The sequence below is a fragment of the Ailuropoda melanoleuca genome, chromosome 2, assembly GCF_002007445.2.
Source record: "Ailuropoda melanoleuca isolate Jingjing chromosome 2, ASM200744v2, whole genome shotgun sequence".
NCBI lineage: Eukaryota > Metazoa > Chordata > Mammalia > Carnivora > Ursidae > Ailuropoda > Ailuropoda melanoleuca.
The window spans coordinates 69,195,671-69,209,348 of NC_048219.1; the positions used below are offsets into that span (position 1 = coordinate 69,195,671).

The 13,678-nt window shown below is 36.3% G+C and overlaps 1 protein-coding gene across 2 annotated transcripts in view; it reads right to left on the reverse strand.

Annotated features, from left to right (window-relative positions):
- SASS6 (SAS-6 centriolar assembly protein) overlaps positions 1-13,678 on the reverse strand; it is a 53,807-nt gene that overhangs the window by 11,675 nt on the left and 28,454 nt on the right. The gene's annotated exons all lie outside the window — the stretch shown is intronic.

A 13,678-nucleotide genomic window follows, 5' to 3' on the forward strand; every position in this document is an offset into this window, starting at 1 on the left:
GCTAACATGCATGCTCTAAGATAAATAAAATCTTTAAAATTTAGTTAAGGGGACTCATGAAATAAAAAGATGTAAACCATGAAAACACAAAAACAGCGAAGAGGGGGAGAGTAAAAATAAAGTTCTTTTACAGTGTCTTTGAAATTAAGTGACCATCAAGTTAATACAGACTGTTAAGTATTTAGGATGTCATATAAGAACTTCATGGTAACCATCAACCAAAAACCTATAGTAGATACACACAAGAGAAAGAAATCCAAGCCTAACATTAAGAAAGTCATCAATCACAAGAGAGCAACAGAAGAAAGGAACAGAGAAGAACTACAAAAACGAAAGAATAAAATGGCAATAAGTACATACTTACCAATAATTACTTTAAATGTGACAGAACGGATAACAAAACAAGCCCCATCTATATGCTGCCTACAAGAGACTCACTTCGGACCTAAAGACACATGAAGACTGAAGGTGAAGTGAAGAAAAAGATATTCCATGAAAATGGAAGTGAAATAAAGCCTATGTAGCCATACTTACATCAGACAACACAGACATTAAAGCGTAAAAAGAGAGAAAGAAGGGCATTACATAATAATAAAGGGATCAATCCAGCAAGGGGATACAACAATTGTAAATACCTATGTAGTCACGATTGGAGCACTTAATAAGCAAATATTAACAGATGTAAAGGGAGAAACTGACAGTAATACAATGATAGGAGGGGACTTTAACACCCCACTTATATCAATGGATACTTCATCCAGGCAAAAAATTAAAAAGGAACTTATTAGAACATAACATATTAGAACAGATAGACTTCAACGGAGATATATAGAACGTTCCATCCCAAAACAACAGAATACACATTGCTTTAAAATCACGTGAAACATTCTCTAGGACAGATCACATATTAGGTCACAAAATAAGTCTCAATAAATGTTAAGACTGAAATCATATCAACCATCATTTCCAACCACAACAGTTATGAAAGCAGAAATTACAAGAAAAAAAAATGGCAAAAGCATAAACACATGGAGCCTAAACAACATGCTACTAAATACCCACTGGATCAATGAAGAAATGAAGGAGGAAATCAGAAACTACAAGAAGACAAAAGAAAATGAAAACACATTGATCCAAAGTCTATAGAATGCAACTAAAGCAATTCTCAGAGGAAAATTTATAGTGATAAAGGCCTACCTCAAAAAAAAAAGAAAAATCTCAAACTATCTAACTTTACATCTAGAGGAACTAGAAAAAGAACAAAGCCCAAGGCAGTGAGAGGAGGAAAATAAACTTTAGAGCAGAAATAAATGAAAGACTAAAAAACACTGAAACAGATCAATGAAATCAGGTGGTTCTTTGAAAATATCAACAAAACTGACAGCGGCGCCTGGGTGGCACAGCGGTTAAGCGTCTGCCTTTGGCTCAGGGCGTGATCCCAGCGTTATGGGATCAAGCCCCACATCAGGCTCTTCCGCTAGGAGCCTGCTTCTTCCTCTCCCACTCCCCCTGCTTGTGTTCACTGTCTCGCTGGCTGTCTCTATCTCTGTCGAATAAATAAATAAAATCTTTAAAAAAAAAAAAAAACTGACAAACTGAGCTAGACTCATGAAGAAAAAAAAGGAACGAAATAAATAGACATGAAGTAGTAACAACTAACATCACAGAAACACAAAGGATTTTAAGAAACTAAAATGAAAAATTATATGACAAAAAACTGGGCAATTGAGAAGAAATGGACAAATTTCTAAAAACATATACAATCTTCCAAAACTGAATTAAGAAGAAACAGAAAATCTGAACAGTTCAGAGCAATTTCCAGTCAATAAACTAAATCAGTAATCAAAAAATTCTGGGGACACCTGGGTGGCTCAGTCAGTTAAGCATCCAACTCTTGATTTTGGCTCAGGTCATGATCTCAGGGTTGTGAGACTGAGCCCCAGGTTGGGCTCTGCCCTCAGCATGGAGTCTGCTTAGATTCTCTCTCTCCCTCTGTCCCTTTCCCCGCTTGTGCTCTCTAAAATAAATAAATAAAATCTTCAAAAAACCCAAAAAATTCCCAACAAATCAAAGTCCAGAACCAGATGGATTCACAGGTGAATTCTACCTAACATTTAAAGAATAATTAATATCTATTTTCTCATCAATCTATTCCAGAAAAATAGAACAGGAAAGAAAGCTTCAAGATGCATTCTACAAGGCCAGCATCACCCTTCAAAAAAAGGAAAACTACAGGCCATATCCCTGAAGAACACAGATGTAAAAATCCTCAGCAGAAGTAGCAAATCACACACAACAATAAAAGCATCATTCATGAGGCGCCTGGGTGGCTCAGTCGTTAAGTGTCTGCCTTCAGCTCAGGGAGTGATCCCGGAGTTCTGGGATCGAGCCCCACATCAGGCTCATCTGCTAGGGGCCTGCTTCTTCCTCTCCCACTCCCCCGTTTGTGTTCCCTCTCTCGCTGACTGTCTCTATCTCTGTCAAATAAATAAATAAAATCTTAAAAAAAAAAAAAAAAGCACCATTCATGCCCACATCAGGCTTCAAGCTCAGTCAGGGAGTCTGGTTGTGGATTCTTTCTCTACCTCTCCTGTGTCCCTCCCCCTGCTTGCACTCTACCTCTAAAATCAATCAATCAATCAATCAATCTTGGGGGGAGGGAAAAAAGCATCATTCACCACAATCAAGTGGGATTTATTCCCGGGATGCAAGGATGGTTCAATATCTGCAAATCAATCAATATGTGAAACACCACATTAACAAAATAAATCAAAATCACACAATCATCTCAATAGATTAAAAAAAATTTAATGAATTCAATATTCATTTAAGATAAAAATTCTCAACAAATCGATTTTAGAGAAAATATACCTCAACATAATAAAAACCATATATGACAAACCCACAGCCGATATCATACCGAATCGTGAGAAACTGAAACCTTTTTTCCTAAGTCAGGAACAGTACAAGGATGTCCATTCTAGCTACTTTTACTTGACATAGAACTGGAAGTCCTAGCCACAGCAATAAGACAAGAAGAAATAAAAGGCATACAAATTGGTAAGGAGTAAGTTAAACAGTTACTATTTACAGATGACATGATACCATACATAGAAAACCCTAAAGACTGCACAAAAAAACTATTAGAATAAGTGAACTCAGTAAAATTGCAGGATACAAATATACAGAAATTGGTTTGTTTCTATACACTAATAATGAAGTAGCAGAAAGGGAAATTAAGAAAACAATTCCATGCATCCCTATGTTTATAGCAACATTATTTATAATAGCTAAATTATGGAAGCAGCCCACGTGCCCATCAATTGATGAATGGATAAAAAGATGTGGTGTGTGTGTGTATATATATGTGTGTGTGTGTGTGTGTACACAACGGAATATTATTCAGCTATAAAGAATGAAATCTTGCCATATGCAACGACATGGTGGAGCTATAATGCTAAGCAAAACAGAGAAAGACAAACACCATATGATTTCATTCATATGTGGAAGAAACAAAACAAAACAAGCAAAGGGAAAAAAAATAAGAGAGAGAATGACACAAATAAGAAAACAGACTCACTTAATTATAGAAAACTGATGGTTACCAGAAAGGGGGGGGTGGGCTAAATAGCTGATGGGGATTAAGGAGTGCAATTGTGATGAGCACTAAGTGATGTATGGATTTGCTGACTTACTACACTGTATACCTGAAACTAATATAACACTATGTTAACTGGAATTAAAATTAAAACTTAAAAAAAAAAAAGTGGGCAAATAATCTGAATAAGCACTTCTCCAAAGAAGATATATAGACAGCCAACAGCATATGAAAAGATGCTCAACATCACTGATCATTAGGGCAAGGCAAATCAAAACTACAATGAGATACCACCTCACACCCATTTGGATGGCTACATTCAAAATAAATAAGACAATTGTTGGCAAGGATGTGGAAAAACTAGAACTCTTGTACATTATTAGTGGGAATATAAGATGGTACAACAGCTATGGAAAATATGGCAGTTTCTCAAAAAATTAAGAGTTAAAACGGCTACCAGCAATTCTACTTCTGGGTATATACTCAAAAGAAATGAAAACAGGGCTTGAAGACATATTTGTACACCCATGCTCATAGAAGCATTATTCTCAATAGCTAAACATGGAAGCAATTCAAGTGTCCATCAACAGATAAACTCGGCAAAATGTGTTATATACATACAGTGGAATATTATCCAGCCCTGTAAAGGGAGCAAATCCTGACATATGCTACAACATGGATGAACCCTGACAACACATACTAAGTGAAGTAAGCCAGTCACAAAAAGACAAATACTGTATGATGATTCCACTTTATATGAGGTATTTAGAATAGTCAAAATCATAGAGACAGAAAGTAGAATTGTGGTTACCAGGGCTGGGAGGCATGGGGAGAAATTGGGAAATGATTGGTTAACGGGTATAGAGTTTCAGTTTTATAAGATGAAAAGAGTTCCAGAGATGGATGGTGGTGATGGTTGCACAACATTATTAATGTATTTAACATCACTGCCGTGTATACACAATTTTTAATTCTAAACTTTAAAAAGGTTAAGGGGTGACTGGATGGCTTAGTCGGTTAAGCATCTGACTTGGGCTCAGGTCGTGATCTCCCAGTCCTGAGATCGAGTCCTGTGTCAAGTTCCCTGCTCATGAGCGGGAGCCTGCTTACCCCTCTCTGTCCCCTGTTCATGCTCACTCTATCTCAAATAAATAAATAAATCTTTAAAAAGGTTAAGACCATGAATTATATATGTATTTACCACAGAATTTTAAGTGGAGTACACTACAAAAGTTGGAATTTTACTGTGTGTGTACCTCAATAATCTAACTTAAAATGTAACTGGAAAGTTCTGAAGCTCATCAGTAAAATTTTAGGGGCACCTGGGTGGCTCAGTCAGTTAAGAATCTGACTTTGGGGGCACCTGGGTGGCTCAGTTGTTAAGTGTCTGCCTTCGACTCAGGGCGTGATCCTGGCGTTATGGGATCGAGCCTCACATCAGGCTCCTCCGCTGGGAGCCTGCCTCTTCCTCTCCCACTCCCCCTGCTTGTGTTCCCTCTCTCGCTGGCTGTCTCTCTGTCAAATAAATAAATTCTTAAAAAAAAAAAAAAAGGTATCTGACTTTGGCTCAGGTCATGATCTCAGCGTCCTGGGATCAAGCCCCACATTGGGCTCTGCACTCAGCAGGGAGTCTGCTTCTCATTCTCCCTCTGCCCCTTCCTCCACTCGTGTGCACATGCGTGCACGCTCGCTCTCAAATGAATAAATAAAATTAAAAAAACCATTTTTAGATACGCTGAATAAAACCCATGGATGAAAATTAAGCATCGTAAAAAACAAACCCGTTTATCTTTGCATCAGAAAGAATAAAATACCTAAAAATAAACTTAACCGAGGAAGTGAAAAACATTCACTCTGAAAACTCTAAAACGTTGATGAAAGAAACTGAAGACAACACAAACAAATGGAAAGATATATCATGTTCATGGACTGAAAGAATTAATTTTGTTAAAATGTCCATACTACCCAAAGCAATCTACAGACTCAGTGCAATTCCTATCAAAATACCAATAGCATTCTTCACAGAACTACAACAAATAATACTAAAATGTCTACAGAGGGGCGCCTGGGTGGCTCAGTTGGTTAAGCCCCTGACTTTGGCTCAGGTCATAATCCCCTGGTCCTGGGATGGAGCTCTAAGTCGGGCTCCCTGTTCAGTGGAGAGCCTGCTTCTCCCTCTCCCTCTGCACCCCCACCACCCGGTGCCCTGCCACTCGTGCTCACTCTCTATCTAAAAAAAAAAATCTTAAAAATAAAATAAAATTTCTACAGAACCACAAAATGCATCTAATAGCCAAAGCAGTTCATGAGAAAAGACAATGAAGCTGGAGGTACATTTCAAGATAATACTACAAGGCTATAGTAAAACAGTGTGGTACCGCCACAAAAATAAACACACAGATCAATGCAACAGAATAGAGCGCGCAGAAATAAACCCATCCTTATATGGTCAATTAATCTACAGCACAGCATGCAAGAATATACAGTGAGGCAAAAGACAGTATCTTAAACGAATGGTGTTGGGAAAACTGGACAGCTACATGCACTAGAATAAAACTGAACCACATTCTTACGCCATATACAAAAATAAAAAGGATTAAAGACCCAAATGTGAGACCAGAAACTGTAAAACTCCTAGAAGAAAACATAGCCAGTAATTGCTTTGACATCAGCCTTAGCAACATTTTCTAGATGTATCTGAAGGCAAGTGAAATAAAAGCAAAAATAAATTATTGGGACTGCATCAAAATAAAACGCTTTTAAATAGCAAAGGAAACAATCAACAAAACAAACAGGCAACCTACTGAATGGAAGATATTTGCAAATGATACATCCAATAAGGGGTTACTATCCAAAATATATAAAGAAGTGACACAACACCACTGCCCCTCCACACAAAAAATCTGATTAAAAAATGAGCAGAGAACCTCAACAGTTTTTCCAAAGAAGATATACACGTAGCCAGCCGATACATGAAAACATGCTCAACATCACTAATCATCAGGGAAATACACATCAAAACCACAATGTGATATAACCTTACGCCTTTCAGAATGGCCAGTATCAAAAAGACAAGAAAGAACAAATGTTAGCAAGGATGTGGAGAAAAAAGAAATCCTCATGCTCTCTTGATGGGAAGGTAAATTGGTGCAGTCAATGTGAAAAACAGTATGAAGGTAAACAATATGAAGGTTCCTTAAAAAATTAAAAACAGAAATGCCATATGATTGGGTAGCTCCACGACTGGGTATTTACCCAAAGAAAACAAAAACACTAATTTGAAAAGATACATGGACCCCTATATTTATTCCAATACTTACAGGAGCCAAAATATGGAAGCAACCTAAATGTTCATCAATAGATGTGTGGATGAAGATGTGTGTGTGTGTGGGGGGGTGTATACACACGTACATGCACATACACACATACACATAAACACACACAGTATAATCAAAAACAGAAAAATTAAATTGAAATACTAAAAAATATTCAAATAATGAAAAGAAGTCAAAAAAGGCCTAAAGAATGAAAAACAAAGGGAACAAACAAGATATGCTCTTTAGATGAAATCATTTTAAGTATAAAACACATAGGTTTAAAGTAAAAGGGTGAGGGCACCTGGTGGCTCAGTCAGTTAAGCATCTGCCTTTGGCTCTGCTCATGAACCAGGGTCCTGGGATCGAGTCCCACATCAGGCCCCACATTGGGCTCTGCAGCCTGCTTCTCCCTCTCCCTCTGCCTGCCGCTCCCCCTGCTTGTGCTCTCTCTCTCTCTGCCAAATGAAAAAAATTTTAAAAAAAAAAAAAAAAAAAAGAAAAAAAGGTAAAAGGGTGGAAGATGATATTTCAGGGAAATACCACTTAAAAGGAAACCAGAATAGCTATATTCATAAGAAACAAAGTAGACCCCAGAGCATGGAAAATTACCAAAAATGAAGAAGGAAATTACATAATGATGAAAGGGTTAAGTAACCAGGAGGACATAATTCAAGAGGTATATGTACCCAACCAAAGAGATTCTAAAGGTGTGAAACTAAAACTGATAGAATTAACAGGAAAAATGATAGAAACAGCTATAATAATAGTTGGAGATACTAACATTCCTCTCAGTAATCGATAAAACAAGTCGAAAGTCAACAAGGACACAGAGGACCTGAAAAAAATCAACCAACTGGATTTAACATTTAATTCAGTGAACTTTATCCTAAGAATGCAAAGCTGATATAATATTTCAAAATTACCATAATATACCTGACTGATGAAAGAAAAACAATACATAATCATATCAATGCACAAAAAGCCATTAATAATAAGCTCAATGAGTTTAGGAAGCTTTCAGGATAAAAGATCAACATACAAAAATCAATTACATTTCTACACAGCATCAATAAATATTCCAAGAAAGTAGTTAATAAAACAATTACATTCACAATACAATAAAACAGAAAATACTTGACATAGTTGAACATCTTTTCATGTGCTTATTTGACATTAATGTACTTATTTTGATGAAATATCTCTCTAAATCTCATTCCCATATTTATTATTTTTAGATTGACTTTTAAAAGATTTTATTCATTTACTTGAAAGACAGAGCACACAAGCAGGGGAGCAGGAGAGGAAGAAGCAGGCTCCCTGCTGAGCAGTGAGCCCTACACGGGGCTCGACCCCAAGACCCGGAGATCATTACCTGAGCTGAAGATACTTAACCCACTGCGCCACCCAGGTGCCCTTAAAATATTTTAATGTATTTATTGGCTATTCAGATTTCTCTTCTATAAATTGCTTACTTATATCTCTTGTCCACTTTTATGTTCAGCAGCTTGGCTTTTTCTTAATGAATTATGTAAGTTCTTTGACATTCTGGATATTCATTATGGGTGGTTAGATGTGATATAAATATCTTCTCTCAATCTCTGGCTTATCTTCTCATTTGGTTTGATATACAGGCATTTTTAACTTTAATGTACCCCAAATTATCCATTTTTTAACAGTTCATTTGTATTTTTTTTTCTATCTTATCTGAAAAATTCACAGTACCAAGGTCATAAAGTTTTGCTTTTTAAATGTCAATCTTTAATCTGCCCAGGATTTTTTTTTTTTTTTAGGTAATCTCTACACCCAACACAGGGCTCAAACTAACGAGCCTGAGATCAAGAGTTGCACACTCTAGTGACTGAGCCAGCCAGGTGCCCCTGGAATTTATTTCTGTGTACATATGTCTATTTGTACTTCAGTTTAGTGAGAGTTGGTTTTATCACCACTCTCCACAATGCCAACTTGTCAAAGATAACTCTGGCTCCACAATGCTAAATGCGTGGAATCTTCCATTCTTATAGACCTTAAAAGCAAAAACACTACTTTCTCATCTTATTACATTTACATGGATTTTTTTTAAAGACTTTATTTATTTTGTTAGTCAGTTAGTTATTTGAGAGAGAGAGAGAGAGAAAGAGGGAGAGGGCAAGCACAAGCAGGGGGAGCGGCAGAGGGAGAGTAAGAAGGCTCCCCCACTGAGCAGGGAGCCCAATGTGGGGCTCGATCCCAGGACCCTGGGATCATGACCAAAGTCAAGGCAGACGTTTAACCGATTGAGTCACCCAGGTGCCCCTCTTTTTCCCATTTTTAAATTAGGTTCTTTGTCTTATTGAGTTATGAATTCATTGTATAATTGCTGAAGCACTGTATGAATATGTAGATTGAAAACAACCTGATCATCCATTAACAAAGCACTAGTTAAATTAATTATAGTACAACCATATACTAAGAAGTCATTAAATAACCAAAACATTCTCATACATGGAAATGGACCTATTCCATAATACTGATGAATGAAATAAGTAAGGCACAGAACAGTAGGCATGTACTATTTATGCTTAAATATACAAACCCTTTTGTATACAAACATACATACACATACAGGTACACACATATATCCTTGTATATGCTTTGAATAGTTTTGAAATATATCAAAAAAACTCCTAACAGTGATTTTCTCTGGGGAGACAACTAGGGACCACAGGAGGGACATTTAGACAGTATAACCTCTCATACATTTGGGAGCTTCTCATGTTCATATATTATTTTTTTAAAACAGTTAACACAAAATGAACAAAAATTAATTTAGAACCATCTGGTGAATGAAGCGGTTAATCAAATGGAGGAATGCTATCTCTAGATAAAATGTCTCTGAATATACATTGTGGGCTAAACATTATCAATATAAATCAATCATCTCATCTTAGATAGCTACTTTCCCGTTACAGAAAATCCCTCACATCATATTTTCCAGGATGAAATCTGATCACTCTAAAATGTTTCAGTGAGGGGTGGCTGGGTGGCTCAGTCAGCTAAGCGGCCAACTCTTGATTTTGACTCAGGTCATGATCTTGGAGTTGTGAGATTGAGCCCCGAGTTAGGCTAGTGCTGAGCATGGAGCCTGCTTAAGATTCTCTCTCTCTCTCCCTCCAGCCCTCCCCTTCCTGCTCACGTGCACAGACTCTCTCTCTCAAAAAAAATTAAAATGTTTCAGTGATTTTATCATAAGTATTTTCTTTGACATCAAGTAACATCTTTTTGATAACAGTTTAGTTTAAAAGACACTATAGTTTGCAATCATAATGGGGTTTTCACCACGAAATGTAAGTACCACACAGGGAAGGGTTTTGTCTTGCTCACTGCTGTGTTTCTTGCAACTAGAACAATGCATGATCATAGTAGACATTCATTAAATATTTATTGAATGAATGAATCCTTGGCTATTATGGTCTTCAAAAATAAAGGAGAAATTACTTTGTCTATCTTGCTTTAAATTTATAAATTGTTCTATTTGACAGCATGGCACAATCTTTCATCATACTCCTTTGTTAATTTAGCTCATGTAATTTTACATCCTCACAGTTAAACAATTACTTGAATGTACTAAATCTTAACAGTAACATTTAAAGCCATCGGGTATATCACAGATTCAGTATCATGAAATAAAATGATTTTATTTTTACTTCAACTAAAAAGAGCATGCTTTAATCATGATAGCTGCCAGCACAAGACTACTGAGATCAGTGGTCTCCAAAGTAGGCAGTGATTGTGACCATACACTGAGGTAGGAGAAAAAAAGTCTTATAAATTTGATTTATATACATTTTCAATTTACTCTTTATATATTTGAATATTTTATTAATATTAATAGATAACATAATGAAGAACTTATCATGTACTGGGCACTATTCTAAGCAAATGTATCATCTAACCTCACAATAATCCAGTAAGATAGATAAAATTCCTGCTCCATTTTACAAGTGGAGGCACTGAAGCATGAGAGTTAGAGATTTCTCCTTTTTTGTTTGTGTTTCAGCGGCTGGCCCAATTCACCTTGATAAGGGCAGGATTTAAACTCTAAACGTCAGATTTCACCTTCTTTTTTTTTTTTTTTTTTTTAAAGATTTTATTTATCTGACAGAGATAGAGACAGCCAGCGAGAGAGGGAACACAAGCAGGGGGAGTGGGAGAGGAAGAAGCAGGCTCATAGCAGAGGAGCCTGATGTGGGGCTCGATCCCATAACGCCGGGATCACGCCCTGAGCCGAAGGCAGACGCTTAACCGCTGTGCCACCCAGGCGCCCCAGATTTCACCTTCTTAACCACTAAACTATACTGTACATAATATAGTAGTTGCATGGTATATGCAATACAATTCACAAATAAATATTCATTAGAGATTCAAGCTCAATGTGTTTTGTTTTAGGCTTTCTTTTGTTTTTTAATTTTTGGGGACACATAATCGAAAGGATATGGAGATCAGTGATATAGAAAACCCTGAAAGTCTTGCTCCTATATTTAGGAATATCCTTGCTATAATGATTCCTCCAATTCTAGAAGAACTATAAAAGTAATCTTGTAAGTCACATTAAAACTTATAAACTAGGCAACTATCTGGAAAGTATTTGTAGTATTTCTTGTTCTTACTTTGGACAGTAATATATTCCTAGAAAGTTGTTTGAAATAAAAAAGCAATTTGAAAAACAGTGTGGAGGTTCCTCAAAAAGTTAAAAATAGAACTACCTTATGATCCAGCAATTGTACTACTGGATATTTACCCAAAGAATACAAAAACACTAATTCAAAGGGATACACGCATCCCTATGTTAATAGCAGCATTATTTACAATAGCCAAGATAGGCGAAACAGTCCAAGTATCCAGCAGTTGATGAATGTATAAAGAAGATGTGGTATATATACACAATGGAATATTATTCAGCCATAAAAGAGTGAAATCTTGCCATTTGCAACGACATGGATGGAGCCAGAGAATATACTGCTAAGCAAAATATACGTCAGACAAAGACAAATACGATATGATTTCACTCATATGTGGAAGAAACAGAACAAGCAAAGAAAAAAATGAGAGAGTGTGTATCTCAAAGCAAGAAACAGACTTCTAATTATAAAGAACAATCTGATGGTTACTGGAGGGGAGGTTGGTGGGAAGATGGGTTAAATAGTTGATGGGAATTAAGGAGTGCTCTTGTGATAAGCATCAGGTGATGTATAGAACTGCTAAATTACTATAATGCATACCTAAAACTAATAGTGCTGCATGTTAACTCACTGGAATTAAAATAAAAACTTAAAAATAAAATAAAATGAAAAAGCAATTCATTCATAATTCTCAAGAAAAAAATTGATCCCAAGACGCAATCACATTTGAGTATATCGATATTCATTAAGAACGTAGTATTCAAGAAAGAAGTCTTGGCAAGGAGGTGGAGAAAAAGGAACCCTCACACACAGTTAGTGAGAACGCAAACTGCTGCAGCCACTGTGTAAAACAGTATGGAGGTCCCTCAAAAAATTAAAACTAGAATTAACATATGATCCAGTAATTCCACTACTGGGTATTTACCCAAAGAATAAAAAAACACTAATTTGAAAAGATATATACACCCCCCCACATTTATAGCAGCATTATTTATAATAGCCAAATTTTGGAAGCAGCCCAAGTGTCCATTGATAAATGAATGGATCAAGAAGACATGGTGTGTGTGTGTGTGCGTATACACACACACACACACACACACACACACACAGACACACACACACAATGTAATACTGCCCAGCCATTAAAAAGGAACGAAATCTTGCCATTTACAACAACATGGATGGAGCTAAAGTGTATAATAGTATGTGAAATAAGTCAGTCAAAGAAAGATAAATACCACATGATTTCACTCATATGTGGAATTTAAGAAACAAAACAAAGTGAAAAAATAGACAAACCAAAAAACAAACTACAGAATACAAAATGATGGTTACTAGAGGGGAGGAGGATGAAGGAATGGGTGAAATCAGTGAAGGGGATTAAGTGTACACTCATCTTGATGAACACTGAGTAATATACATAACTGTTGAATCACTACATTGTATACCTGAAATGAATATAACACTGTATGTTAATTATGCTGGAATCAAAATTTAAAAATAAAATATGGACAAATAAAGTTAACAACACCAGCGTTAGATAACATTGTAAAAAAAAAAATAGTACTCCTTTGAATATATATACACATATCTAATGCTCTTTAACAAACAATGCAAGAAAAGCCAACTAAATGCCCCTAAATACTCTTTACATAAAGATAAGCACAAAAACTCAGGTTTAATTCTCATTTCACTGATAATTCTCAACAGCTTCCAATGATAGTTAAAAAGGCTTAAAGAGTTAAAAAGAAGGATAGGCCTAAGCAACACAGCCAGCTTATTTTTAGGGCAGCCCAAAACTACTTTGATAAAGGTTTTATAATAGCAATTTCAAAGTCTTCACTTCAAAATATTCTTTGCAGGAGCATCTGGATGGCTGAGTCAGTTAAGCATCTGACTCTTGATTTTGGCTCAGGTCATGATTTCAGGGTGTGGGATTGAACCCCATGTTAGGCTCCATGCTCAGGGGACAGTCTGTTTGAGATTTTCTCTCTCTGTCCCTCCCCTCCTCGTGTGTGCACTCTCTCTCTAAAATAAATAATCTTTAAAAAAAAAATCCTTTCAAAAACATTTGTCTCTATGATTAACAAAAAAATCCATTTTCA